The sequence below is a fragment of the Triturus cristatus genome, chromosome 6 (genome assembly GCF_964204655.1).
Source record: "Triturus cristatus chromosome 6, aTriCri1.1, whole genome shotgun sequence".
NCBI lineage: Eukaryota > Metazoa > Chordata > Amphibia > Caudata > Salamandridae > Triturus > Triturus cristatus.
The window spans coordinates 1,078,230,435-1,078,255,646 of record NC_140589.1 but is presented as its reverse complement, the minus strand read 5'-3'; the positions used below and the strand labels follow the sequence as shown (position 1 = coordinate 1,078,255,646).

Here is a 25,212-nt window from a genome sequence, read left to right as displayed (position 1 = left end):
GAGGCGCGTGCAGTGCAAGTAGCTGCTATCGGGATCTCTATTACAGCCTATGGAGAATGTTGCGGTTGGAAATAAACAGTTTAAAAATACTTCTAGCAGGAGTACAAAGTTTAAACTTCAGACTTAAGCTTTTGAAGAGCCCACTACCACGAGAGTACCGAGGTACCACTGTTACCTGCCCCAGGGAAGCCGGGTGCATAGGTCGTTTCTGCTGTCGGGTCGCGGGCTGATTTTCAATGGGAAAATAGTAAAAAGTTCTGCTAGCCAAAAGCGTCGATGCCGTGAAGATCAAAGATATGAAGATTGTAGAGAAGAACCTGAAAGCAGAGGGGACAGAGTCTGGGTCACGGCAAAGTGACCAGGAGGCTCAAAGCAAAGAGCCCTTCGATGTCGGGTGCTTCAGGTGGAAAGTGGTGTAGCTTGGATCTGCAGCCACGGGCTCCGGGAGGCTTCAAGGAAGGCCAGCTTCAGGAGGGCGACTGTCCCACGTCGGATGAGGGTCGCTGCGGTGTTAGTGTCCGGATTGGATCCACTAAGCCTTGGCAACCGCAACCCACGAAGAATAAACAAATCTGCTACAGTGCAGACCCACGAGGTCTGGGAGAGGTCTCCTTTGAGGAGACTGTAGAGCAGGCCTGGAGCAACCAGGGGTACTCTTGATTGTAAAGATAGGCCTCTGCTAGGGCCCATGAGTCGAGAGACAAGGGACCGCGGGAGGCGGCAATTTGGCGTGCGTAAAAGGGCACCCACGGGCCACCGGAGGGGGCTAGGGCGCTGGTCTCTGGCACAGTTGCTGTAGAGTGGTTGGCTTGTAAACGGACCAAAGCACAACTTCCCCACTGGTCAGGGTCGTGTGCTATGCAATAGGTGGCTGGTGTCCTAGGGTATTGGGGATCTCAGCACCCACGCGGTCCACGGTGCCCAAACTGGTTGAGCACACTCACTGGCCTCTGGGATGCGCTGGAAACCCACCTCAAGGTTTCTGGAAGTCGTCGAAGTTCGTGAGAGCAGCGAAGTTCCAACCGGGTCACTTGCAGTGTTTCAGGTGCCTGCCAAGCAGAGGGATAATTCCTTTTATCCCAAGGGAGATTTCTTCCGTCAGCTGGGCAGCAGCAAGTCGAAGGTCAAGACTGTAAAGCTCAAGATTAATCTGAGGCTCTGGGGCCACGTTATTCACCTTTATCCCCAAGATTAGGGGAGTGTCCAGAGTAGCGTCCACCAATGGTAGGTGAGGCGGGAAAGGGTGGCTACACCCTCTCCCCTTTGTGGGTTTCCCGCCTGGGCGAGGGGCAGGATGCCCCTGAACCGGTTCCAGCGGTGTATGCCGAATGAGGCTTCTGCAGCTGCCTCCGTGCAACTCTGAAACGACTTTTGGTGCACCCACCCTGTTCCAATCCACATTATCCTGTCTGGGGAGATGCTAGCACCTCCCTGCCACAGGAGCCCTATTGTCCAGCTGCCGAGGCTGGGGTTTTCCCCAGCAACAGCCAGCCAGGGTCGTGTAGGTGGCGGGTAGTAGCCATTTTGTACTGCTTGTGCACTTTTAAATTGGTGTCTAAATTCTGCCGCTTTTCCCATATCGCCCCTCTAGCAGGGGGGAATCGTACCCTCATGCCCATGGCTGGACTGAGGGTATGATTCCTACATGTTTGACACCAAACACGATATGGTTCTGTGTATCCATTCTCAAGTTATCGCGATACTTATAATGCGGTTAAGAGTATATGGTATGGCTACACTACAAACAACCCAGCAATGATTTTACGAAGGTTGCAGAGAGGCCCTACTCATGTAGGGGTCCCCCCTCATACATACCTCAGCACTCTGCCTTGTAGGATTACCAAGGCCTGCTATAGGGGTGACCTATGAGAGTATATGTGTTGTAATGGGGTGGGATATAGGATACCTATATCCCTGTAAGGGGTGCTAGCACCACCTTACCCAGACTACAGTAGTGGTCTGGTGGTGTCAGTGTGTATGGCTGTCCCAGGGTGGCACAATAAGTGCTGCAGCCCTGGTAGGCCTACTGAGGGACCCATGCCCTGGGTACCTAGGGTACCATCTACAAGGGACTGTCAGGGCATCCTCAGCATCCAATTGGGTTGTACCTAGGGTACTCACATCGTTTAACAGAGGAAGCAGATAGGCTGGGGTCCTGGATAGCAGGACCACAGCCTGGCTAGAGTCCTAAAACAGCAAAAACATCAGCAAAAAGTTGGGGGCAACTATGCAGTCGATGCCACTCTCCTACACTGTGTCTCCAGGAAACCTGAACGTATTTAGGACTCATCACATTCCAGCTGTTAGTAGGTCGAGTGAAGGGGCTAAGGGAGGCACCTGCATATACATATCGAGCAACATAAATTACAAAAAGATAACATCGCTTGCTCATGATAAATACTACCAATTAGTTAAATTGGACTTAGATTCCATGTATTCCTTAATCCTCATTATTCTTATACCAATCTTCCTTCTGAGCGACCCTTGACCTTCCTGGTAGGTCGCTTCCCCCCCCCCCCACCCCCCCCACCCTCGCTGCAGCTCCGCCTGACCCCCGCTGAGGGGTACTGATCGCGCCGAAGTCGAGGCCTCGTCCCTGGTGGCCAGTCGTGGCCTTGGTTTGTACCCGCTCTACTGTGCCTCTCCCTGCCTGTCCGCTCCTCTTCTGTGCCTCCCTGCCCCCCACTCGCCGTTCTGTTCTGTGCCCCATTGCTTGATTCTGTGCCCCGTTTTCTTCTGCTGTTGCCCCCTTTGATTCTGTGCCCCGTTTTCTTCTGCTGTTGCCCCTTGATTCTGTGCCCCGTTTGCTGACTTCCGTGCCTTCTTGATCCCTGCCCGTCTCCTTCCCGCGGTCGCTCCGCTTCCCTGCCCCCGTCGCTGCTTCCCCTGTGGCCCCGCGCCCATTCGCTGCCCCTGCAAAGGCGCCTCCCGCCTCCCCGCTGCTCCTCCCTCCCCTCCTCCCCATATATGGCGGCCGCTGTGTGGCCGCGCCGCTGGCGCGCCGAAGGCAAGCCCATCTGCGCCCAGCGCTAGAATCCCTGCCCCCCGCACCAGCCACGAAGACCGCCTCCACTGCGACGCCACCACCCTCGTCGCTCTCAACCCAGGAAGGACCCACACCTGCTGCAAGGCCACCCCGAAGCGCACCCACGGTCCCTTCACCTGCCTGAACTGCAGCTTCTCCTGCCTCAAAGGCACCGAGACACCGCAACGACAGAACCCAACCGACTTGGATGCATCCTGATCAACACCCACTCCGCATGCAAACACGCCATCGAGCTCTGGGACCTACTCGACACCGCATCCCCGGACGTCGCCTTCCTGACCAAGACCTGGATGAACGAAGCCTCCTCGCCAGACATCGCCATTGCCATCCCCGATGGGTACAAGATCACCCGCAGAGACCGCACCAACGGGGCCGGTGGCGGAATCGCCATCGTCCACAAAAACACCATCGGGGTCTCAACAAACCCCAACGACACCCTCAGCACCACCGAACACATGCACTTCCAGATCCACACGGACCCCAAGACCACCCGAAGAGGCACCCTCGTCTACAGACCGCCAGGACCCCGGTCTCAATTCTGCAACTCAATCGCCGACCTCATAGGCACGCACGCGTTGACCTCCACCGACTACATCCTCCTCGGAGACCAGAACTATCCTCTGGAGAACAACCACGACAACAACTCCTCCACCCTGATCGACAACCTCAGACTAAAACAGCTCGTCTCGATGCCATCTTCTCCTCAAGCCCCCACGTCCCCTTCAGCTATGCCTCCGAACTCACCTGGACAGACCACCACTGCATCCACTTCTCCTTCCGAAAACCCCCCACAGACCACTGCACCCTACAGACCCCCCGCCGCTGCTGGGGCAAAGTCACTGAGGAACAACTACAGACAAGCCTCGCACTCAACCCTCCGACCAACCCCACCAACCCCGATGATGGTGCACCAACAACGTAGCCCCGCTGAAAAAACCCACCAACAGAGACACCAGCAAAAGAGCCAGCTGGTTCACCCCGGCCTCAAAGCGCACCTGCCGGAAAATGGAGAACATATGGCATAGCGACAAGACGCCGGACAGCCGCGCTGCCCACAAAAACGCTATCCGCAACCACCACCTCATCAGGACCATCAAAATGACCTCCTTTACAGACCGCCTTGACAACGCACACAACAGTAAGGAGCTCTTCAACATCGCGAAGGAACTCTCCAACCCCAGCTCCAGTGCCAACGACATCCAGCCATCGCAAGCCCTGTGCGACTCCCTCCCCACCTTCTTTCACCGACATCCATGACAGTTTCAAAACCCAGACAACCCCTACGGGCCTCGCCGCACCGGACCCATCGCACCCCACCGTCCAAGACTCCCTGACAACCTGGGCAAATGTGAGCATCGAGGACACTATCAAGATCATGGGCACAATCCACTCCGGATCCCCGTCCGACCCTCTCCCACACCATCTTCAACAAAGCCAGCAATTCCATCGCACCCCACCTGCGCAACATCATCAACCTCTCCTTCGTGACCGCTACCTTCCCTGAGAATTGGACGCACGCAGAGATCCACGCCCAACGCCCTACTGAAGAAACCCAAGGCGGATCCGAGCGACCTCAAGAACTTCCAGCCCATCTCCCTGCTTCCGTTCCCAGCAAAGGTCATCGAGAAGATAGTTAACATCCAGCTCACCCGTCACCTCGAAGACAACAACATCCTGGACCCCTCCCAATCAGGATTCCGCAGCAACCACAGCACCGAAACCGCCCTCCTCTCTGCCACAGACGACATCAGGACCCTTCTAGACAACGGCGAGACGGTGGCCCTCATCCTCCTGGATCTCTCCGCCGCCTTCGACACAGTCTGCCACCACACTACATACATGCCTCCAAGGTGCAGGGATCCGGGAGAAGGCCTTGGACTGGACCACCTCCTTCCTCTCCGGCAGAACTCGGAGAGTCCGCCTCCCCCCATTCCGGTCCGAGGCCTCCGAGAGCACGCATCGCCCGACAGCACGACCTCAACAAAATCTCCTACGCCGACGACACGCAGCTGATCCTCTCCCTCACCAAGGACCCTCTCACCGCCAAATCCAACCTCCACCAGGGAATGAAGGCCGTCGCCGACTGGATGAAGGAAAGCCGGCTTAAGCTGAACTCGGACAAGACGGAGATCCTCATCCTCGGGCCCAACCCCTCAGCATGGGACAACTCCTGGTGGCCCACATCACTGGGGACCGGCCCCTACCGACCACGCACGCAACCTGGGAGTCCTCCTCAACTCGAAACTCACCATGAGCAAACAAGTCAGCGCAGTCTCCTCCACCTGCTTGAACACCCTCTGCATGCTCCGCAAGATCTACAGATGGATCCCGACAAACACGAGAAAAAGTCACCCAGGCCCTAGTCAGCAGCAAACTCGACTACGGAAACGCCCTCAACGCTGGAGCCTCGTCCAAGCTCATCAACAGACTACAAAGAATCCAGAACGCCTCTGCACGCCTGATCCTAGACATCCCGTGCCGCGACCACATCACCCCCCACCTGAGGAACCTACAGTGGCTCCCCGTTGACAGAAGGATCTCCTTCAAGCTCCTGATCCACGCACACAAGGCACTCCACAAAACCGGCCCAGCCTAGCTCGACAGCCGACTCTCTCCTTCTACGTACCCAGCAGGATACTCCGCTCCGCTGACCACACCCTGGCCACGGTCCCGCGCATCCGTAGAACCACTTCCAGAGGCAGATCCTTCTCCCATCGCGCCGCCAAGACATGGAACACCCTCCCCTCAGCCTACGACAAACTGAAGACCTACTGACCTTCAGGAGACCACTCAAAACCTGGACTTTCGACCAGTAGCAGCACCCCCCCCCCCCCCCCCCCCCCCCAGCGCCTCAAAACCCTTGCGGGTAAGTAGCGCGCCTTACAAATTGATTGACTGACAAAATCAGAACTGTCATGCAAAATATGATAACGTTAAAAAATGTTGGCAGAAGCAAAGAAAACGTATCTTTGTTTTGGTGCTTCCCATTGACGGAAGACATCCATAACAGACTCCACATCATATCTTAAAGGGTAAGTAACCCATTTACGCGCCATACGGTCAAACATTTCTTTCTCTCGAGAATTGGGCAGTTGACTACGCGACTGCTTACGCTCCGAATCAGGGGTCACACCAGATGACCCAAAGAGAGGAAATTTAAGGCTAGCAACAGTATCAGTCATTCTCTGTCGGACAGAAGGAGAAGTTGACGAAAGAACAGGAGGAAAAACAGAGGGAGGCAAGGCAGAGGCAGTATCAGGAAGAACACCAGAAGAGGCAGTCGATGTAGTAGACAAAGTCGTAGGAAGTACAGATGGAGCAGGTAGCAAAGTCGGCGGCCCTTGAGGGGGCTGCGCCATAGGAGTAGGAGCCAACTGAAGAGGAGCTGGCGGCTGTGGAAGAACCTGAGGCACAATAACCGGAGGTTGCACAACTAAAGGTTGCGGAGGTGCTGTAGCACTCTGCGCATAAGGGGGTGGCGAACTCAACAAGTGTGACATTAAAGGATCTTTCTCAAGTTCTTTTGCTGCATCTTGCTGAAGAAGCGGCAAAACTGGATAACATTTATCGATCACCATTTTACGTTGCCTGTGCAACTGCTCACTCATCTGTTCTTCATGATCTTTAAACTGCATAGCAGCTTGCATTATCGAGATACCCTTTTCTCTCTTATTTCTCTTTGTTAATTTAATTTCCTGCTGTTTGGCTTCCTTACGCCATAGGCGGAAAGAGTCGAACATCGCCGGCCGGGCTTTCTTCTTAAAAAGTTTAACCTCCAGATTATCCAGAATCTCTGTGTCAAAACTATCATATTGGGGCCATTTTAAAACACCATCTTTCCTGGTGTTTCGGATCCATACTTCATTATATGTGAGGGGGCCTATGCCATGTTTCACATATAGTTCATAGGTTGGAGTTCCAATCGGAAATCCCTATTACAACCAAGACAAAACCAATTTCCAAGTCTGCTAGGACCAGGCATCTTCGCTCTCTAGTCTAGCTTCAAAGGATTATCGAATACGATAGTCTCGTGAATACACGAGTCCCTCGGCTTTGGTACTTGCAAGTTCCAAATCAAAAGATCCCAAGGGGATACCAAACTAAGGACTGGGAGACGCTCCACTTATACTTAACTAAGGTATCGATGACGTCACCAGAAGACTCGTCTATCGTTTCGCTCTACCAATCGTCAATGGTCCAAAACAGGGCGATAGTCAGGGCAGCAGTCCTTCGTAGCCGTCGGGAAGCGGGGAACCTCGCAGCAAAGACTTTCGGACCACGTCGACATACAGGGGTCGATGAAGTGGCGGCCTTCCTCCAGAATTTTCACACGAAGCTCCTCACGAGCCTCTGGCTTGGACCGGTACCGCTGAAATCACCCAACGTTGGGCGCCAACTGAAGTACTGGGTTTTTCAGAACCCAGCGGTGCCAGGGAACACACCCTAAGACTTCGAGTCCTTCCTGTTTCAGACTACAGAAACACAGAGTCTTCTTGGTGAAGTCAAAGATCGTATTTATTGGCTGCAGCCGGTAACAGGTATCCTAGAATTACAACACGGTGTATATTCTCAGGAGACTGCTCAACCTTACAAAGCCAGCCTTCTCTTTTTATACAAAATATCATGCTTTAGTCAAACATTCCTTATTTTACAGTTGACCATTCACATATTTTCACTACAAAGAAAAAGCAGAGTCATGATGACAAGCCAATATTTCAGTTTGTCCAGCCCTCAATCAATTACCCGGCGTGGCTCAGTGCTTTCATCAGATATCGACGGGCCCCCAATAAAAACGGGCACCTCCTCCTCGTAAAGCAAGTCATAAAGAAAGGAACAGGGACAGGTGTGTATAAGATTAGGCATGGTTTGTGTGTGATGAAAGGTTTTATGATATGTTGTGCCTTGATACTAATCTCATTCGGCCACTGGGAAAGGAACTGGCCGAACAGGTTTGGCTTCAGGCAGCTTGCCCAGGTCACAGGAGTCAGCAAAGGTGTACGTGTCCTTCAGACTCGTTTCTGGCCTTAGTCATTGGCCTATGTGAGGGCAATTACAAAATGGCTGCCGTTCAAATGGAACCCGAGGGTTCAGGACGGAAACTCTGATTTCAGGGTGATTTCGATTTCAGGGTGATTTCGTCACCCGACTATGACAAAAATGCTTGTGCATAGTATTCTAATCATTCTCGGTCTGCTGATACCAAAATCGTCATGATACGACGATGTTTATAACACTGGTCCAGAATTTTCAGTACCACAAATCGCTATGCACACACTCTCCACTCATTTTATGTGTCGGATAATTCTCTTAGCGATCACTTCCCGCTTTGCTTGGCGTTTTCACTATTATCTGACATAACTTTAAGTTCTGGAAAGAATAACCATATCTTGGGAAATCTAACTATAGGGAGCACTAACAGGTATTCCCTGCGTTGGACTCTGGTGGATCAAGCTGCGCTGGTCAAAACTGTGGTGGGTAACAGTAAATCAACCATAGAGACATGCCTGAGTGAAACAGCCGCTCCAGAATATATTTTGGCTTCATTTCAGGTTATCCAATGCCGTCGGAGTCTCTCACTAACGTCCTATTCCAGCCCTCATGCATGCAGATGATGCAGTGCTGATGTCCCGCACTCAAGTAGGACTTCAGGGGGTCCTGGATAGTTTTACTAATTTTTTGAATGAGCTAGGCTTAAGAGTTAATTCCGCTAAGGCCTTTATCATGCGTTGCAGCAAAACACACAAGATGATGGACGGAATGTTGCACATTGGCCAAACAGTCACAGATCTGGGTTTAATCATCGTTATTTTGCTCACCACGCCACCCCAGTTCAGACATGGCCATATGCAAATCAGTCTTGACCCTGTGCCTCATGGGAACAGTCCAGCCCGATTAACGGATTTTTGAGCAAAAAAAACGATGGATTTAGGCCCAAATCTCTGTACTGGGGTGAATGTATGACATTGTTCTGCATTCTGTCCATCAACTGTTGTTTTTGCATTTATCATGCGTTGCGGCACTGACATAAAAAAAAAAACAAAGCTATGTTTGTGACAAGACAGAAGATTGGGGTCACCAAGAAATTTTATTATCTAGGAATTCTTATTGCCCATAATGATTCTTGGTCTCGGGCAGTCTTTCCCCCCCCCCCCCCCCCCCCCCGGTAACCGGGCGTCGTAGCGCAGCTGGGTAGCATTCGTCTACTCTGCTGGGAACTCGATGATGAACTAGGTTGGTGTATGCGGGTTCTTCTAACAAACCCTAGTGGTGCCTGGCACTACAAGCATTACAGAACAATGTTCAAATCCTCATCATTTCCAGCCTTTAATAAGGTATTGTTACTCTTTAAAGTGCAACAGCTGCATGATCTCTGCAACATGTACTGGAGCTTGAACAGGCCCACGTACAGATGGTGCTGCACTCAGAAATTTACCAGTGGAGTTTGGTATAGAAAGCTGCAAACTGTTATGATCACCGTTTCCCACATTCATATGCAGGTCATTTGGTCCATTTAGTAGAAAGAGTTTGACTGATATCTAAACCTAAATTGTTCCTGCAAATTTGGGATGGGCACCCTTTTAAATAGAATTGTGATATATTAGGATCACAATCTCCTATTCTATTTTCCATTGCAAACTTTTTACATAACTGTACTATATAGATAATAGTAATTTAATAGACGCTGAACTGCTTAAATTTGAAGTGGTGATTCCATTTGAATCAAATGATTTGTCTGCACATAATATACCTTTTTGCCTTGGGACGTCTTACTGCAGTTTCACAAGTCGGCACATTACCAGGTTTTACTGTTATTAGCCCATTGGCATTCAGTTTTTTCAACCTAACCAGCATGAAAGTTTTGTTTTGTCCTTTTGGGATTTGATCGTCTGACCTGCGGGTTACACACACACACCATAGTGAGTGCTTAACTTACTGACGTCCGAATTACAAAGCCATTGCATTGAAAGATTGAAATTAGTTCCTGTAGAAAATTCCTCATGGTGTGCACAAATATTGTTTAGAGAGGGTAGAACTTTTTTTTTTTTTTCTTTCTCAACCTCGTCTTAAATTGATAACTTTATTACTTATGTAAGACCATCACAATAATATACAAACTCAAATACTTACAAAGCTCATTTAACTTGAATATTTCAATCCAAGGTTAGTGCTACATTAGCATATCTCTCTAAAATTCTTTTTATTATGCAATCCAAAATTGGAACAGTTCCTGGCCTTTTTACACAAGATATAAAGCCAACTAGTTCTAAAATTGTTTTTGAGATGAGTATCTTTTATAATAAAAATCATCCCCAGCTGACATACATTTCCTCCGACAAGCATCTATACATCTGACAAAACAATTGATATTTTGTGCATCATGTGGATTAAGGTATGTTGATGCCTACTTGGTACAGAATTTGGAGGGGAGTTATGGGGTGTCCATCTCGGGTGAATTCCACAGCTATGATACAAGTTCGTTATTACGTGTACATATAACATGGCTGTCATTGATATCATATTTACAGACATCCTCATTATTATGCATACATTTGTCCGTGTACATCAACCTCATTTTTACTGGTATTGACTTTGTTGTGCATGCATAATTATGGCGTACATTGACATGGCATTTACTGGTATTGACCATGTTCATGCATAGATTATGGTGTACATTGATATCCCATTCACCGATTCCAACCTGCTGATGAGCCACTGATTTTTATTCTGCCCCTACGTTTCATTGTAAGTTTCCTCAATCTGCAATAACATGGGGGAAATTGCCCGAACTGTTAAATTTATTCCACAATAGTGCTCTATCCAAATGTTCTTCATTATATGTAACATACATACAATAGGTCACCAGCTTGAACATATTTATGGGTGATTATTGATCAATCCAGAATATTATTTGTGGTCCCACTAGGCTTTTAACTCCATTAGGAAGTTGAGCAAAAGCCTATAATTGGGTTTGCCTAATGTACAATAATTTGCTTCAACGTCTATTCATGTTATTAGCCTATAACTTGAGAGCTGCCCTTAACAGCACTTTTTAGATCTCACTTAGTCATCGTATGCGCTGCAAGATGTATTGTTTACAATTCAGTGGACTAAGACTCACCCACAATTTTTTTTTTTTTTTTACATTGTCACTAGATTTTGTCTTTCCATTGTTTAGCTCCTGTAGGCTTCCTTTCCTTTGTGTTAGCTCCTGCCTGGAGCATGGCCCAAGTACATATGTTCTTCCTTCTTTTTGTTCTTCGTCTTTATTGCAACACAATTTTGTTTATTTTATGATTAACTTTGTTTTATTGATTTTGGCAGGTAAGCAAAATACAATACAAAATGCAAGTACCCCCCCAGGTGGCGCCAACAGAGTAGAGTCGGGAACTAGCCCGGCACCGTTGAGACAAACCCGAGATAGCAAAAAGAAACAAACATACCAAAGTTCTATGGGCTGGCAAGTGTCCATTGGAGCGAAGAAGGCCAGGGCTCTCGCCACCTGGTCGCGTATTAATTTCGTCAATACTCAAGCAAGAACCAAAACAACACCCCAACGTGAACCTCACCGCCCCCCCCAAACCGGTGTGCCTGAAGTGCTCCCGTGAGTCTTTAATCGCGGGAGTCGCCAAACGGTGAGCTCCTAGGAGCATCACGTGAAGACGAAGGGTCGGTGAGGCGCCTGGGGCTCTATATAAAGCGAGGAGAGGCGAGAGCGGGCAGCCCAGCCCTGCCTGTCGAAGGGCCGTGAGCTTATGCCGTTTTTAACCGGACCCGGACCCTGGCCCTGGGAGTATCGTAACAGCTGGCAACCCAGGCCCTGAAGCGGTCACCAAAGCCAAAGTGCGCTAGCGTTTTTTCGAGAAATCCCCAAGCCACGTGGTCAAATGCTTTCTCAGCGTCGATTGATAGGAGCATAGCGTCTGACCCTGCATAGTTGGCTTTATCTATTAAATGCAGGAGGCGTTTGGTATTGTCACTGCATTGTCTATTGGGGATAAAGCTTGACTGATCTGGCTCGATGAGACCAAGGAGCCGCGGCCAATGTCTGGCAACTAGAACCCCTGTAAAGATTTTAAGGTCCAGGTTGAGGAGAGAAATGGGCCTATAAGCGGAACATTGGGTGGTGTCCTTGCCCGGCTTAGGTAACACAACTATGTCGGCCTCCAGCATGTCAGACCGTATCGAGCCGGGGCCCCGAAACGAGTTAGTCTGGTAAGAAGCGGAGCCAGCAGCGAGCAGAAGGCTTTGTAAAAGCCAGCGGAGAAACCGTCCGGACCCGGCTACTTCTTCAAGGGTTTGAGACGAGATATCGCCCCAATCGCCTCCTCAAATCTGATCGGGGCGTCCAGTGAGGCGGCATTGTCTGCAGAGAGGGCCATTATGGCTGCTCCACTTAAGCCTCCCATCCTTGTCAAGCGCCACATCCGCGCTTTACAAGGACGCATAGAACTACCTAAAGGCCTCTGCGATTTGGGTGTCGCTGCTGAGAGTTTCCCCCTGTGCATCGTGAATAGTTTTGATTTTAGACTGTTGGACCCTGGCACGAAGCGCACTGGTCAGAAGACGCCCCGTCTTGTCACCTCCCGCGTAATAAGTATGACGGAGCCTCAATGCAGCGTATTCGGCCCGGTCAATATCTAAGCCAGCCAATTGCGCTCTGGCAGCTTTCAGACGCCGCCAAATTCTGGGAGCCCCTGTGCGACTGTGTACCCTTTCGAGCTCGACCACCGCAGAAATTAGGGAGTCCCTCTTTTCTCTGCGCTCTTTGGCTTCCGCAGCGGAGATGGCTATCCGCTCCCCCCTCACCACCACCTTCAGCGCCCCCCAGAGTACCGTCAAAGATGTGCCAGGCTGATTATTGCAGGTAAGGTAGTCAGTGATGCTTGTGTGTAATTGTTGGGTGATCCCCTTCCGTTGCAGGAGAGCCTCCCACAATCTCCCATCTAAACCCTTGATTTCGCCGATTTTTTTAGGTCCCACCTGTCCAGAAAAGTGTTTCACAAAGAGTATCGCTACCGCCGCCTTCTTGTCATTTGTAGAGGAGTAGAGTTGCTGATGGAAAGCCCGGGACCGCATGCAATGCCAATCCCTGGGAAGGAGGTGTGTTTCTTGCAAGAGACATATGGAAGCCCCTGAATTCTCCAGGTATGGTAACACTGCTCTTCGTTTGATAGGATCATTGAGCCCCTTGACATTTAGGGTACCAATCGACAATGTGGCCTCCTTCATTTAGTACTCCAACCCAGGGAAAGCTATAACCCCCTTTGCATTGTCCAAGAGCGACACCCTCTGTCTCCCGCTGTGGAGCCCCTAGCAAGCATCTCCTTAAGCGAATGCTCCCCCTTCTTTTTGATGCTAGCCATCTGTGGGCCACGAGCTCCGCCCATCCAGGGACCCACTCCGGCGTCGCAGCTGCGGCGCTCCTCTCTGTAACAGCTGTGGGGGGGAGGGGAGGGGAGGGGGGAGGGACCAACCACCCCTGCGAGGATGGCCGCTAGTAGGCAGCAATGCATGTAAAAGGCCCCCTGACGTTCACCAGCAGCACAAGAGGGGCGTCCAAGAGTTCAACGCTCGGCAGTGAAGCCTGCCGGTGGGGGGGCGCTCAAGGATGTGCAACCAGTTCAACCAGCAGGCCCCGGCTCCCTGGGCCCGCCGTGGACCGCCCCAAAAGTCCCTCCCCGACACCTGATGCTGCCCCAGGGGCCCCGCTCCGACTCACTGAGAGGGTCCGCTGTCGACGTTGCCACCAAAGCAGAAGGCCTCCGCCCGCAGGCGCCAAAGTCCTCGTGAGATCTAAGGCCCGAAAGCTGCGTCACCAAAAGGGAAGGCCGCCCCCGCTGATGTTTGTCGCTGGTCTGTGCCCCTGGGTAATTACAACAAGATTGGGGAGTGTAGAGGGGGGGGCCTGTGTAGGCGCTGAGGTGGATACGTCCTCCACTCAGTTAATTGATAAACAAAAGGATCCACCTCTGGAAAGAGAGGTACAAAGAAGACTGGGTGCGATGGGGTAGTGGTAGGCGCGTGTCCCAATATGGTTGGGCACACACAGTGTTGTTTAAATACCCCTCACACACCAAGAATGGCCCATGGTGTCATGCTTCATCATAGGGGTTTTCCCGCCCCGCTGCGGGACGGGGCGTGCTACGACTACGTGGGAGCACTGTTGATAAAGTGCTATGTGTGATGCAAGGGGAGGGTCTGATCTGATTGTAAGTATGTGTTGTTAAAAAGCACCTGGCCCCTTAAGACAGAAAAAACTTTAATATGTCCTGGGAGGCTGGTACTACTAAAAAAGGTTGCGGAGTTTGCCTACGTTAATGTGTGGTTACTCCTTGTGGGTCAACATGTTTCGATGCGAAGCATCTTCATCAGGACAGGAAAAATCTCTCCCGATTTAAAAAGCATGTGCTTAATAATATACAAAAAGGAGTGAGAAATGCATTAAATGATGCACTTATATACAATACCTAATCGTATGTATGCGTATCTGCAAAAACAAGGAAGGAAAAATGACATATTCAGTGTCCATGGAAACAGAGCGTAGTACCTGTAAATACAAATAATGCGCCACAATGTGACCAAAAACGTGTGCATTTAGCTATACATCTAGCTTTATCCGGAAAAAGGTGCAGTGACCTGTAAAGAAAAGGACAGTACAAGACACTACAAACAGAAAACACACACTCTATAGATTATCGTGAAATATTATTAGTGGACAATGCGGTAAAAAAGCCCAAATGCATACTTGTATGTATGTGAGGTTAATGCCTCATGAACCTGGAACGGGTGGAATCGTCATGGAGCCTCAATTCTAGTGGGGAAAAGGAGGAGGAAGTACAGGATCAGGCTATTACCTTGAGTGCATGGCTCGAGTGGTGCACGAGGTCCGCATCCAGGAACGGCTGTGCCGTACTTGCGTGCCCTGGCTGGAAACTCTACTCAAAGTCTGTCCATCCCGCGGTTCCGCTGTGTTATGGGACCATGGCGGGTATCTGTTGATAAACCACCCGTTAATCTCCTAAATGCGAGTCAGCTTGTAGCGTCGGGGGCATGCAGATACACTTCCGGGTTGCATCAGAAGCGGAGACTAGACTGAAGTCTCAATACAAAGTGACCCGGAAGTGAGGGAAGTTCCCTACCTAGATCTTGCAAAGGGGGCGGCGACGGGAAAGAAATAAACTGAATATCTTTATTGAATCAGGAAAGTGCCATCGGACCTTTAGTTAAACGGAATGCCTCATTAAAGGCGGGAATATCTCCGTGTTGTGGCAGCATACACACAAAGCCCGCTAATGCTTTAACACGCGTGCTTGGGGTCGGACATAAGGAAGTGTGGGGCAGCATAAAAATAAATCAAGCCCGCTAATGATTTAACTCGCGTGCTTGGGGTCGGACAAAGGGAAGTTAAAATAAACAAAATAAAGTATATACATAGATAAGGGGTTAATTTACACTAGCTTTATTGCGCCGTGCGGGAGGGGAGCAGACAAATTAGAAAGACTGTACCCAATTGATGGCGTTGGAGGCACTAAACATGAACTATCACCTGAGTTTATGTAGGGCCTCCTGTGGGGGTATCCTACAGTGGTATAAGTGAACATTATTTCACAAATTTATTTGTACCCCCATAAGGAAGTGGAAAGAGGCCTTAGCGAATGTTAATCAATAGAATAAGGTACCGCAATTGTATGAAAACAAAAATTGATGTATAACACCAAAATGGAGTGAAAAACATTGCATTTGCACATGATAATCTATTCAATGTGGGAGAACCAGGTACTAGGTCAGTTGTGCCCAAGGTATGTCATCGTTGAGGCCCGTCATGTGTGTGCCCAGGCGGAACACCCATCGTTGCTCTTTTTCAAAGAGTCCATGATCAGTGTTTAGTTGTTCAATGATGGTCCATTTAATGTCATCCACGCCATGATTCATGGTCAAAAAGTGAGTTGCCATTTTGGTTGTGCTTTTCTTGCAGCGGATATTGCTCTTGTGTTCCCCAATCCGCACCTTTATTTGTCTCGTGGTCATACCAACATATTCCATACCGCATGGGCAGGTAATAAGATACACCACATTCTTGCTGTTGCAATTAGTAAATTTTCGTTGCTCCCATGACGTACCATTGGAAAAAGTGAGCTGGGTACTTTTCTTAGTGAGTGAGCATGTACTACACATGCCGCATGGATGATGCCCTTTGATGGGTGGTAACATACTACTAGTGTCTTGTTGTGCTGGTGGGAGACGTGGTCTGGTGTGGACCAGGATGTCCCTCAAACTACGACCTCGTTTGTGGGAGAACATCGGTTTTGGTAGGTCCAGACCTCCACAGTTCAAAATTTTCCAGTTCTTATTGATAATTTTGGACACTTGGTTGGAGTGGGTGTTAAAAGTGGTTACACAGATAGGTCTGGTTTCTTGTTCTTTTGGTGTTCGATTCTCAAGGAGAGCGTCTCTGTTGTTCCTGGCACGTTTGAGTCCTCTTGACTATTTGTTCCGGATAATTCCGATCTAATAGTCTCTTCTCCAGATCTTTGGCTTGGGCTTTGAAATCCGTCAACTCTGAGCAGTTTCTCCGTAAACGGAGGAACTGGCCATAGGGGAGATTATCCCTAAGGTGTCTGGGATGGAAGCTATCATAGAGCAACAGGCAGTTTTTCGCCGTGGGTTTAAAATGCGTTCTGGATTTTAATCTTCCTTCTTCTGCATAGATGTTCAAATCAAGAAACACCAGGTTGTTATTAGAAAATGTGTGAGTGAATTTGAGGAAAGCGTTCTATTCATTGAGCCATGTCATGAAATTGGTTACTGAATCAGAATCCCCTTTCCAAATCACAAAAACATCATCTATGTACCGTTTCCAAAGAACAATGTTATTGAAAAATGGATTGCGCTGTAGGAGTATTTTCTGTGATTCCAGATGGTGGACATACAGGCCCGCTAGGCTCGGCGCAAAGGTACTACCCATGCTGGTACCGTGTTTCTGTAGGTAGTGCACATCCTGGTATAAGAAAAAATTCTTCTTAAGGGCTAAGGTGATGCATTCCATAACCAAATTCCTGGGAGTATGGTAATTGATCCGCCCCCGGGCAGGGCCTAGACACCAAGCCCTGGGAGTCCCGTCGTGTTGCAGGACCCACGGAGGGTGCCGGGCTGCCCCAGGCAGCCGATCCGCGGCCCAGACAGCTAGGGCCTCTCCATCCGGCCCTGAAGCCTCCTCCGACACCCAGCACTAGTAGCACCAGACAGGGCGTGGCTCCAACCACGCCGCCGGCCCAGACACCAAGGCTGCCGGAGCGCGCCAAGCCCCACACACTGGCTTCTCGGCGGCTGCTGGCCTCCGGACCGGCCCCACAGAACAGTGCCGCCTCCCCTGCAAGCTGCGCCGCCGATTGCGCCGTTCGGTTGGGGGCTGTGCGGACGGGAGAGCGAGGGCGGGGAGCCTCCGGAGTCCGCGTCCACCTAGGTCACAGTCTTAATTTTGTTTATTTTAAAAGAGTTTTGGTATTACTGGATGTGCACTGTGCTTTACTCTGCTCTACTCTACACCATGCCTTTCAAAGGTGCACTCTGCCGCGCCACTCTACTCCTGGCCACTCTGCTCTGCGCCTCTCTTCCTCCGCCTGATGTCATTCCATTCCACTCTGTGCCATTGTACTTCATGCCATTCAACTCCACCCCACTCTGTTACTACCCTACAACTCCTAAGCCACTCCACTCACTTCTACCCCACTCGATTCCTCAGCTCTTTACTCCACCCCACACTATGAAACACCACTAATGTTTAGCAGACTCTGCTGTACAACTAGCTAAAAGACATTGGCAGAGCCAATAGCTGTCACATAGGTGAGACCAATTGACTTTGCCAGTGCATGTTATACACGGATGCAACTCTACTCTCTGCCACTCTACGTGACTCTACTCCATTCAACTCTATGCAGCTCTGCACAATGCCACTCGACTCTGCTCCACCCCACTCTATGCCACTGTAGTCTAGACAACTCTACGAAAAGCCACAAACCTTTAGTGACGCTGCTGTACAACATGACTAAAAGACATTGGTAAAGCTAATGGCTCTCACATAGGCGTGACCTATTGTCTTATATGGACGCAGCAGCCCAGAGCTTTTCCTTGGTTTGGGTATTCTAGCATTTAGAAACCAACAATTATACAGTGGGCACTTGCATCTAGCCTGTTTGGTGTCCTGCTTAAACAGAACTGCTTATAAATCATAAGGCTTAGTTGCACCATCTGATGGTGAGGCCTTTCTGATCTCTCACTTTATTCCTATTTCTAGCTGTTTTAATTGAAGAATGAAATCTGCAAGGTTGTATTGCCAGGAAAACTGGTAATGTAACACTCTATGATGTACATTTCTCAATTTGCTTGAGACACTGTACTTAAGTTGTCTTTTTTTCTGCAGGTGCATTGATATAATTCCAGAATCTTGCCATATTATCTTTCGATAACGCACCTCTCGAGGATATCTGTTCATTTTCAAGAAACAAACTGCAATTTGTGTTGGGGAGTGGAGGGGGGGGGCTCAGGTGTGGGGGGGCTCCCAGTTGTGGGAAACTATCCCTGGAACAGATGATCTTCTAGTAGCAAGCTAAGTTTTATTTTTGGGTCTAAGGCTTCCAGACAACTTAACTGTCTGGTTTGCTAGTGACATATTGGGGACATTCAGGTAAACTTCCCAGGGACTGGATTCTGCCCTCATGCTTACCATTGGCTTTCTGTTTTATAACACTCATTTGCTGGCTCTATTTGTTTTGCGCTGTCCAGCTTGAGTTTGTCCCTTTCCATGCCCAAATCCTATTTCCTGTAGTCCTCCACCAGTACTGGATTTCTGTAAACAGACCTTTGAATCTTGTTCTCATCTTGTCTCATTTGCTGTACATTTAAAGACAGAGGTCAAATGTCAGGCTCTGTCTTCCAGGGAGCTTGGTGTTTACTTTTCTTTCTGACTTCAAAGTGAGAACATTTTTGTGACAGTCATGCTGGCTGCTGGGGGAGCGGATGAAGAAGGCTGTACAATGTTAATTTTTTTCCTAGCACACCACAAAATGTAAATGTTTCTAAATTAACCGTGCAGATATTTAAGAATATATCGGAATTAGAAAAGCACAAATGAAGCACATTTCTGGGTAATTCTGAAGTGTGGTAGAAACCAACATTTTAATACGGTCAATACACTAGGTGATGCAATTTCCATACATAGTTTGTGCGCTGTATACCTTTACCAGTAAAAGTATGTCTGTGCAAATGTAATAGTCATTTCAATTGAAAATGTGTTGTTCTGTAATGAGTGTGCTATCACACAGTGCATATTCCACACCACACTGATCTACCCTGTACATCTCCACTCTGCGCCACTGCACTCTGCTCTACACCACTTCAATGTATGCCCACACTACTCTGCGCCACTCCAGTCCACAACTCTGCATTCTATGGCAATGCACTCTACTCTGTACCACTCTGTTCTATGCCGGTGCACTCATGCTACTCTGCATTCTATGCAACTGTACTCTGTGCCACTGTACTTTACCATGCTCCACTCCAATTTACTATGCGCCACTGCACATTACCCCAATCTAGTCTACACTGCACAACTGTACTAAGCGCCACTGCACCACTCTATGCCTCTGCAATCTACACCACACCATTGCACTCTACAACAGTCTACCCTGCAACACTGCACTCTGCTACTGAACTCTACGCAACTGAACTCTGCGCTGTGCCACTCTACTCTACATCACTCTACTCCAAACCACTGCACTCTATGCCAACACACTAAACACCACTTTACTCAAAATCCAATAAACTCTGCCACAATATTCTACTCTGCAACCCTGCGCGCTAAGCAGCTCTATTCTACGCTCTCCATGCCACTGCGCTATACACCACATTACTCTAAACCAATGCACTCTGCACCAATGTACTTTATGCCACTTCACCCTACAGCAATACACGCTACACCACTTTACTCAAAACCAATGCACTCTACGCCACTCTGCTCTTACGCCACTATATTCTACAACACTTTTTAGGGGAGGGATGGGGTGGGGAGGTTAAATTGCACAAACTCGACCCAAAGGTATCCAAGAGCTTTGCATGAACACCAGTTACCTTAGAGATGGACATATTTATTTTTTGTAGGTACAGGGAGATTACATGATTTGCCCAGAATCACGGGATATTGAGCGTCCCTTCCGAGACTCGAACCCGGTTCTCCAGCTTCGAGGTAAACCGCTCTAGAGGTTAGGCCACCTCCTCTGCTCAACACCGCATTCTCTATGCTACTGCGCTCTACGCCAGTGGCCTCTGCTACTCGACTCTAAACCACTGCACTCTACGCTAGTACACTAAACAACCACTTTACTCAAAACCAGTGCAGTATGCGCCAACTACACTGCACTCTGTGCCACTATACTCTACAACACCGTATGCCACTGCACACCATGCCACACTATTCTCTGCGCCACTGTATTCTGCGATGCACCATTCTTCTCTACAAGACTGCACGCTACGCCATTGCACTCTATTTGCCACTCTAGTCTACTCTCTACTTCATTACATTCTGCATCACTCCGCGCCACTCTAATTTATTCTTCACCACTGCACTCTAGGCCACTCTACATCACTTCACTCTGCATGACCTAACTCAAACCAATGCACTACACACCACTTTACTCTATGCCAATCTACTCTGCACCACTGTACTTTATGCCACTTCACTCTAGGCCACTCTAACACACTACACTCTTGACACTCTTCCCCCATTAAGCTCTACTCCACTCGGACACTATGGCGCTCTGCAACACTATTTCACACTGACGCTCTACACATTTCCCTCTGTGCCACTTTATTCTACGACACAATACTCCAACCCACTCTAATATACACTCGGTGCCATTCCATTCCACTCTACGTCTCTTCTCTACTCCACTGTACGCCATTCCACTCTCCTACACTGTCACTCTACGACAACCTACTCTGCTGTACGCCACTTTACTCTAAACAACTCTTCCCCAGTCTCTGCAACACCTTCACCACTCCAGGGCACTGTATGCCGCTCCACTCTGAAACTCTACTCTACTCCACGCCATTCAGCTCAACTCCACGCCCTTCCAATCTGAAACTCTACTCCCTCCACGACTCTACACCACTCCATAACATTCCACTCTACTCCACTTTACAACCCCCTTGCCACTATCCTTTACCCCACTATCTTTTAGCCATGCTGAACAGCAGCCACGCTAGTGTACAACATGGCTAAAACTTGACAAAGCAATCTTTCTTGCTTGGATGAGACCTATTGACTTTGCCAACGCTTGTTCCTTTGTGGTGCTGTGCAGGAGAGACTTGTGACTGTCTTTAACAGTGTGCATTCCCAAGCTGACTGTACCTAATGCAAATAGCACTATTTGGGAAATCCTTCAGAGGCTGTTACACCCGCCGGTGCTCAGGCTGTAAAATTGAACTGATTTAAGATCAGCTAGTTTGTTATTGCTTCATTCCTCTGAGCCTCAGCTAGAGCGAAAAGCACATCAGTCTTGGCATGAAATGTCTTTTTCAAAGATGGCTAAAAATACACAAGCATCAAAGGTCCATAATGCCAAGTGTGGAGGAAAAAAAACTGAACTTACTACGGGTTCGTTAGTGCCTGGCCCATTCTGTGTTCTTTTTATTTTTTTTATTTTTTTTTTTTTTTTTTTTTATAGTTGTGAATCTTAGGGCCAGAGACTGCACACTGTGAGCGAATTGATGCATGCATAGAAGCTGTTCTTATATAGGTACTTCCCAAATTTGCTTAGAAATTGACTTTTTTTCGTAAGTCTAAAAGACGTTTGCTTCTGTAGAATGTTGATGCAGAGCTAGATGTGTCTTTTTTTTTTTTTTTAAATTTCTCTTGTGTTGACGCATCTCTCAAGGGCATTGGTTACTTGAATTGGTACCAATTCAAGTCGCTTCCGGCCCCTCAACCCCCCCCCACACACTGTAATATCACCGATTTATGCGCAGTTTTTGCAGTAGAAATGCCAGCCACGTGGAGGCGAGCTATTGAAACAAAATTTCTACAGTGTAACGTCGTTAGTATTGAGGCTTTCCTGCCTACCTATTTATTTCATTGCTGTTGCTAGGTACGGAAAACATTATCCATAAGATCTCACTTTTGAGTTAGCTGGTCTGAACAAGTTTCAACCACATCCTCTGCAGTTTGTCAAATAGCCAACAAATATGGCACTAACGCCGCCTCCTGCGCGTTTTTTTTTTTTTTAATTATTTTTTTGTCTCAAAGCGTAATTATGGAGATTATAATGTAATAGTTTTATTTAAACTATTTTATAGATTTGTTGAGCGCATGAATCATTCCAGGGGGGGGGGGGGGGGGGTGGTCTCTTGGTGCTTGAGCAGTTCATACAGGTCACAGTTCAATGATAATATTAACGATTAAACAACAACGTTTTCAGAGATTTCTTAAATGAAGGTAGGTTTGAACAAGAACATAGCTGTTCGGGTAATTGATTCCAGTGTATTGGGGGCCAAAAAAGAAAAGGTGTGGCCCCCATACCGAGCTGTACGAATATGACTAGGACGTAACCGTAGTACCTTGCTAGATCTAAGTTGGCGAGCCGGGATCCATGGCTGCAGCTTGTGTTTGAGATAACATGGACGTTCCAATGCAAAGATTTGAAAACCAAACCAAGCAGTTTATAAAGAGCTCTTTTTAGGTCTCTCCTAGGCAGAGCGCATGCGCTGCTCTAGGAGGGCCTTTTTGCCATCGGTCTTTACTTTCCAAGCACTGCCCTAGTGCGTGTGGCAGCATCCACCTTGCGGGAGCGAGCAGCCGCGCGCCCCAAGCACAAGTGCAGTGCTTGAAAAGTGAAGACTGCTCTCTTAAGTGTGTGTGCGCGCACACTCGTGTCTCTCTCCTCGCCCACATGTCCCGGCCACTCACTCGCTCCGCCCTCTCAGTCTCCTGTTTTTTGCTTGCGCTTCTTGTTTTAGACATTTGCTTTCAGAGCTTGAACGTGTCTGTTCTCTGGACACTGTAATAAGAGTCTCCTCGCCCACACGTCCCGGCCACTCACTCGGCCCTCCGTCTCCTCTCTTTTTTTTTTTTTTTTTTTTTTTTTATTTATTTATTTTTTTTGCTCGCGCTTCTCTCGCGCTTCTTGTTATAGACCTGCATTTGCTTTCAAAGCTTGAACATGTCTGTTCTCAGGAAACTGTAATAAGAGTTTTTATCCTAATTTTAACGAGGGTCCTGTGCCCCCTTCTGTGCTAATTCACACGATGGAGTCTGCCACAAGCGATACACTGTACATCGCTGTAATTTATGTTTTTAGCAATATGTATCTGAAAGGCTTGGGGCGAAGACTCCAAGACTAACTGGGAATTTTGCAGGTTTGCATGTTTGTATGCCAGGGAATGTATGAAAGCTGCACATTATGCCAACGGAGCTAATGCATGGGTATTCTCAAAGGCTTTATCCCTAGACTGGAGCTCAGCTGGGCGGAATGGAGATCCATGCACATCATTCCAGGCCCTTCTTATTATCTGCTTATTGGCCCCGAAAGCAGGCAGGGCAGAAGCAATGGCCATGCAAAATGTGCCCTTAAAAAACATATCTGGGTTATTAACAGTCGCCATGTCTATTTTTACTGAGGATACGCAAGACCCTTAACCCCCATAATGGAAATGAGACAACCCGGAAACTCATTCCCTGCACCAGGCCGGACTCCAAATGTATGTGTTTGCATAGTGCTCATTACCATTAATTGTGGTGCGAAGAACTGCGGGTGGCAAGTTCTTCGAGAATGACATCACTTGGCAGTTTCCCTTCGGGTCCGCGCTCACGCCCCCAACAAATCTTTGATGATGTTTCACTAATACAGGCCTTTATTTTCTGTCAGTCCATGGCTTGTCTCACGCTTTCAGCAGGGTTTTAACACTCGTGGCTTGCCCTTTCGCTTTATTTCATCTCTGCTTAGATGTGGGACTTGATGACCGGTACCGTCAATGATGCATTCATATATCATTGTTCTGGCCACTAGAATTATACGGCAAGAAAAGGCAAACTGGGTGGTGTAAAGCGACACATTTTGTGACCGTATTACTTCATTATTTTGCCATTTTTACACGTTAACGCTGACAAAACATTGACAAAACTAAATAGCTGACCACCAATTTCAGACCTACTGGATTTGCCAATGCTTGTTTTTTTTTCTTTTCTACTAATCGTACAGAAACTGGTTACACTGATTGTCCATTATGACATTTTTTGGGGAGATACTAGCATGCATCAATACATGTTACTAAATGATGCTGCAGAGAAATGGTACCTGAAATTTTACATACAGTAGTTTTACAGTAGTTTAGCGAAATGTTTTTTTTTTTTTTTTAATTTCCTGCTTTTATTTTTCTATGAACATTTAATTTTGAAAGCAAATAATCCTCAATCTTGCTTTCAAGCTTCTGAAAATATTTAAATCCAATCGGAGAGCATTCTGGGAGCATTATACATAGCCTCAAATTGCTAAATTTTGAAAACGTGTGTACACCACTGTCAGTAGTGCAGTCATAGCGTATATTTACATGGAGTGCTCAGCCTAATAATAAAGGCTTTGGATTAATGAACCATAAATACAAGTTTGAACAGCATTAACATATGGAAAAAATATTGCCTTAATTGCAGACAGTGCCCTTCCCTGATCCATAATGTAGTACTGCAGACTGGCAACCAAAGGGTTTGTGCTGCAGGGGGTTGGGCCTAGGACAAAATACACATCCAAACGTGTTGCCCTTGACCCAAAACCGTATGTCCTGGGCTATAGGAATTCCGCATCCCTGCTGAAAAGGCCTTCACTCATTGCGACCATGAGGTAGTTCCCATTGTCCAGGAACCATTATAAACTATTTAGCATTTGGACTTTCACTTTGAAGACCAACTAGAGCAGTGACTGATCTCCCCTTGAACTGTATCTCTGTCCAAGACGGTTTCACGGCCCACTGCATAATACTGTTTTGTTCCTCGGTTTAACAGCCTGTATTACAAATGGGTAAATGAATGCCTATTCTTTTTAAAAGATTGACCTCTAACTGAGTGTGTTTTATCACTTTGGTGCTATTTCTGAGTTCCAAATCTTCTACGTCTGTTTGCT

The 25,212-nt window shown here is 48.2% G+C and overlaps 1 protein-coding gene across 2 annotated transcripts in view; it reads left to right on the top strand.

Moving 5' to 3' along the window:
* CCSAP (centriole, cilia and spindle associated protein) overlaps nucleotides 1-25,212 on the top strand; it is a 98,547-nt gene that overhangs the window by 23,919 nt on the left and 49,416 nt on the right. The gene's annotated exons all lie outside the window — the stretch shown is intronic.